Genomic DNA, 6,088 nt, shown 5'->3' with positions numbered 1-6,088 from the left:
TAAAATGGTAAAAAAAATTTGGATGGAATACAAAAAATAAAATGAAAGATAATCTTTGACGTAATTGAAAACCTATTCGAAATTAAAAATTGAAAATCCGCATTTTTCTGAAAAAAAAAGAACGTCAATGATTCTTGGCAAACAACCCCTTTTCTTACTAAAAATGTACTCCAACGTTTATAGAAACTTTGTGCGTTTTTTTATTGTATTTGATGTTAATATGCGCCCAACAAACGTTCTACTTCAATTACACATTTGAGAATGTTATAAAATATTTAAAATGACTATGAGACGTTATTTCTATAAAAATATACACGTTTTCACGTTTTTCTGAAACAAAAATAAAAAAAAAACAGAACAAGGATTTATAAATTAATACACCAAGCATAAATAAAAATCTGTTTTCTGTTTTCTATAATTAATTTATTTCTCGGTTAAAAAAATACAAATATATTAAATATTCATTAATAAGGCCTGATGCGAACCATACAAAAAATATCAGGATCACAGAACAAGAATATTTTTAATTTATACTCACTTAGTGGGTAGATATCATAATCTTAAAATACTTTTTGGTTATATAATAAACTATTTGTTAATATATCTAACAGTTCTTTTAAATTTAATCATTAGTTCACTTAATATCACAATCATAACAGGTTATAAATAACATGTGCTAGGTTTTAGTATTTATAAAACATTTCCTATACTCTTTTACATATGCATGTACACCAAATTACATATGCGCAATATATTTACAGATATTTTTAATATAGATATATATATGATAATAGTCTACTTAAAAAAATTAAACTAATGCAAGGCAGATGATGTATACGATAATATAAAAAATATCACTGTGGAATGGTACAAAAATTATCACTGTTTTCAAATGGCATGATCGTTCGATGATTTTAAAAATACTAACAGTTTTTATCAATCACTTGCTTCATTTTGTACACTTTACAACCATATTTACATGAATCGTGAATTTATGTTCGAAGTGGAAAAAAATACAAATTGCTTTCACGAAGAACCAATACAAGTGGCACATCAGTATTCAGCTATCACAAGCTCAGCTCAAATGAGATCTTACATACTGCTGTTTATGTATAGTTTCTTGGAGATAATTTTAACACAGCAAATTAACTGAACAAGTTTTTTTTACACCTCCATAACTGTACTATAGTAGCTCCTTCTTTGTGCTTCTTTTCTTTTATTGATTTGCTCGCTTTCTGGTCTTAAATCAGATTTATGTAGTGAATAATCAATCTCATTAGACTGATCTGCAGACCATTCACTTTCAGGATCACTGAATATGCTAGTGGGCAAATCGTCCAAGTCGTCTCCTGACGCATCGGATAAATCGAACTCGAACCTTCTTTAGCGTATTCGATAGCTGAAAAAAAATTAAAGTTAAACTGTAAATACTTTTTGATAACAAATTATGTCAGGACTTTTATTGTTTTCATTATCTTAGCTGGTTTGGGTTGACTGGCTATATATTGTTCTCAGATTTGTAGTTTTTTATGAAATTTAACTACTAATTAAAATATACCTAAGAGAGAATCATTGTCATCTCCCGTCAATTCTGTATTATCACACTCGCTATCAAACTGCAATTGGTTATTGGCCTCACATTCAACTGGCGATTGTAAAGCAGGCGAATCCGAATCAGTCACATCAAAGATTTCAGTTACCTGGATCTGAAAGTAAGAAATAGTTAATTTTGCTCCACAATTGTTATAACAATATAATAGGAATAATATTTACTTTATTATTGTCATCCATGTAGTAATATGCCATTACTGCGTCGTGGCACTTTGTTACCTCCAGAATTTGTTCGAAGGTATCATTATCAGAAGAGATTGATTGCGGATGCAATGAGCGAGTAGTCAGCACTTCATTACTAAAAATATATTTATTTTAGTAAACTAAACGCATCTATCAAATATGGATATTAATTTTATTTGCACTTACTTGTTTGAGTAGTAAGTGACATCAAGAAGGGCGTTTTTAGGCGCAGCAACAGCATTGGCGGCTTCGATATCAAATGGAGTACGAGAATACGACATTTTATGGAAATCCGATAACACCATTTGCCATGTTAAATTAGCGGTTAATTTTTGAGTCTTGTTATTCATAGTATGAAGAAGTAGATTAAGTCGTTCAATTATTATTTTACTGAGATCCCACAATTGGTTACTTACTGACGGCACCGAGGACATTAACCTGGAATCGTAATAAAACAATGGTTTTTATTTTTAGTATAAAATGCGTTTTACAACGTTGAAATAAAACAACTACACCAACTCACACCACAAAAGCAATGGAAAAATTACTTTTATTCAGATAATTGGGCTAAGACGAAGGACAGGACGCTGAAGATTTATTGGAACACTTCCTTACCTAAACCTTTGGTTATAGTGGACTGAACATCTATTAATTTGGCGGTGGATCATAGAGTTTCCCAGCACTTTATATTGTAGTGAACGAGTTTCAACAACGTCGCCCACAAGGCTAACAAAATTGTTAGTCATTAGTAAAAGCCTGGGGCATAAGCAAAATTCATTGCTTAATAAATCAGCCAGAAAGCATTATTTCTATAACCTTACAAATATAACTTAACATAAAACCTAAACCACTCCATAACCGCAACATTAGAAATTAATTATTTACTCCATGCCATGTGCATAAAAATTTTGGATCGTGTGCTATTTAACAGCCAAATCACGTGGTAGAATGAAATTCGTTAATACAGAAAAATTATGAACAAAATGCTATGGTGCCATGTTCTTTTTTGTTCATAATTATTCGTTTTTATATAGAATTCCATATCTACAACGCGCATAAAGCTCTAAATATGTTAGTTAATATTATTTTGACAATAAAACATTGATACTAAACTCACTTTGTAAAGATAAATAGCCAACTTCCATGACCTAAAAATTAAATATAATAAAAATATTAAAACTCATTTCAATTAACGTCTTTCGAACAAATCGTAGAATTTTCACTTCATATGGCGTGGTTTATTATAATTAAACATTTTTTTAAAACTAGTTCACAAACTGCATAAAAAACGATTAAGTAAGACTCACTTTGTCAATGTGGCATAAACTATATCTGCTGGCAGAGTATAAGGTATGCTTAACACTGTTAAGAGTTTCATTCCTCTGTGTCTGAACATCCAATTAACTAATCCTTTATTGCACTATCGATGGCATTTTGGAATACTGTTAAAACCGTTTCCGGAAGATTTGCTACCAACGCCTCCTGGAATAGAAGATTGCATATATTAAAAAATATAGACTTGATATGTTAATTGCATATAACAGAGGCATCATAAATTGAAAATCAAAATCAAATTGTAACCATGTTTAGTAAACAGAGTAACCACCCAAATCATTCGTAATTGAAAACACTTATTTAGAAGGTAACAAATTTTTAATTTCTGGTTTTACTACTCAACCAAAATCTACGATTACTACTACTGACCTGTCTATGATTTTTGCATTCCAAACATTGTGGATCATAGTCGATACTTTCGTCTAAAGTGTCAGAAACTATAAAAGTGGATTGAACGGCTAAACAGCGCGTACAGTTGATCATATTGTTTCGATGTAAAAACCTTAAGGCGTCATCAAATCCTTGTTTGCACATGTTTGACAAAACTTCTGGTTTAGGAGGGAACAGAATTCTCGCAAATCTGTTAATGTTTTGCCTTGATAACTCTATGCTGGTATTTGCAAAGTTCACCTGGAATAAAACAGAGGTTACCATATAGTCCCACTCATGGATGAAGTCGAATGAGGGCAGACAGGACTCGTCGTCTCCATCTCTATTCGGTAAATATTGACTAACAAAATATCTCTATTGGTATTTGATAAAATGTTGGCAGGATTTATTTTAACTTGGCCCAACAAATTCTCACCTACTTCTCATTATTAATCCAAATTACCTTTATTGCAATCTTATGGAAAGTATTTCTTAACACAGTATTTTTAACCAGGACTTCTTGTGCCACAAATCTGATGTGACTATTAATGTATAATCACATTCTTTGATATATATCTCTAAATTAACTTACATGGAATAACTGCGAACTTTCATCCCTCGGACAAATATCAGATTCACCACAAAATGGGCTAACTGTAACAGTATTCTCATCAATAGTTGGCAAATTATCACTAAATCCTCCGTCCATATATCTGATTCCATGAAAACGTGGAGGAAGCAATCCAGAAAAGACAGGAATAAAACAAGATGCAAGTAATGCCTAAAAATCAATTGAAAATATTAATGATATTTCAAAATCGGTATAATTGATTTTTGGATGAAATTATGAAATTACGCGGGCTACACGAGATCCGGCGATGTTCACAACTTGATGTTGGGGTTACACACTTCACACAGGACATAAACACTGTAATAAATATTTTATCTGACAGGAAACATAGCAAAAATTTTGGACATGTATTTACTCAAAATACAGAAGACAAATATTACATATACATAAAGGAAAATGAAAATATGTTATATGAAATGAGTAGAACATTTGAAAAAAAAAATAAAGCTAGAGATACGTAGGCTTTAAGGGTGTTTTTTTAGTCTAGAAGTATGATTTTTATTTGTTTTTGGAAAGACCGTAAAAAAAGCAAACAATATTTTTACTATCCATGTTTTTATAAATCATTAATTAATGCTTTAAGAATGCAGAAAAAATTGAAAATAAAAATCAGTCAAAAAAATTTAATTCTGACCCCTGATTTTAGAGCCCTCCATATAGTCCAATAAAAGAAAAAAAAAAAAGATTATTAATTTAGAATAATGTCGCATTCGTATGAACTATGGGCAAATTAAAAACACTTGTTTTCACAAAAAAGCAACTGTCTGAAAAAAACAAATTTATTTTACAATTTTTTTTATTTCTCGATTTTTTTTAAAAATAGTAAAAATCTGATTTTGGGGATGAGTGTAGTTCATACTGATGAGAACTCTGTAAAATTTTCAAGTAAATTCGGTGCAGTAGAGTTGAGAAATCGTTGGTATCGTATCGAAATAGACATTTTCGAGAAAAACGCGTTTAAATGAAAAAACAAGTGGATTATCGTAATCAAGCAGCTATATCTTCAAAAATAATTTAAATTTCGAAAAATCCTCTTGTACACATATTCTTGAATAGTTAACTCCAAAAATATATAAAAAAAATAAATTTCTTAAATCTTCTAGACTATAACACCCCCTTAAATTGAATACGTTTCTCTAAGCAAAAACTATTAATTTTAATTATACAAAAAACTAACTTTATAAATAAATATTCACCTGTAATAAATCTTCTCGGCTATTAAATTGCGATACTATAACATTTTTTCCGTCGTATACCCTTGTGAGGGAAATATGCAGTTTTCCATTGACCCTCAAATGAGCATCTTCGGGTAAGAATTTTTGTAATCCTTCCAAAAGGACATTTTGTATATTGAATGAAGGACTCAAAGGTCCCAAAGAACGTTTCCTAGCTTCGTTTACGACACGTAAAACATCACTGGTCATTTCACCTGAAAAAAAACGATAAGATTTAATTATTATTTGTTTAACTTTAATCATATCACAGTATATTTTTAAATTATTTACATACTCATGACCATGAGAATATTCTAATCATCAACCCTGTTCAGTAAGAAAACAATAAATCGTTTTATTATTCGATAGTTCTATGTGTTATCTATGTTACACACATGCCTACATATTTTCTCTTTTTTGTTTCTGATGTGAACTGCCAATATTTGTATATGACACATTATTGAAATATGAACAATATCTATATAAACATTATTATCGAACGCATGTTTGAGTACGGTGTCAGTGCACTATATAGTTATTTTCATCATTAAAGAAGAACCGTCAAGATTACACGTTAAAAATATAATATCGGGATGAATATAAATGTAATATCACAGCTTTCATTGGAAAACATTTGAATATTTGTTTTTTGTAAAAAAATATACTTATGAAGAAAGTCGGGTAAAGACAGGTGGTAATTGCTGGCTCCACCTCTATTCTATAAATATTGACTAAAAAATTATAT

General features: G+C 30.2%; 1 pseudogene; it reads right to left on the bottom strand.

Annotated features, from left to right (window-relative positions):
* Window positions 1–1,164: 1,164 nt before the first annotated feature.
* LOC113381423 lies at window positions 1,165–5,642 on the bottom strand (annotated as a pseudogene).
* Window positions 5,643–6,088: the final 446 nt, after the last annotated feature.

This window comes from Ctenocephalides felis, unplaced genomic scaffold, assembly GCF_003426905.1.
Source record: "Ctenocephalides felis isolate EL2017-DRISC unplaced genomic scaffold, ASM342690v1 CF-g0.4_SCAFFOLD_02888, whole genome shotgun sequence".
NCBI lineage: Eukaryota > Metazoa > Arthropoda > Insecta > Siphonaptera > Pulicidae > Ctenocephalides > Ctenocephalides felis.
Note: the sequence above shows the minus strand (reverse complement) of the source record. Positions and strands in the feature narration are given on the sequence as shown.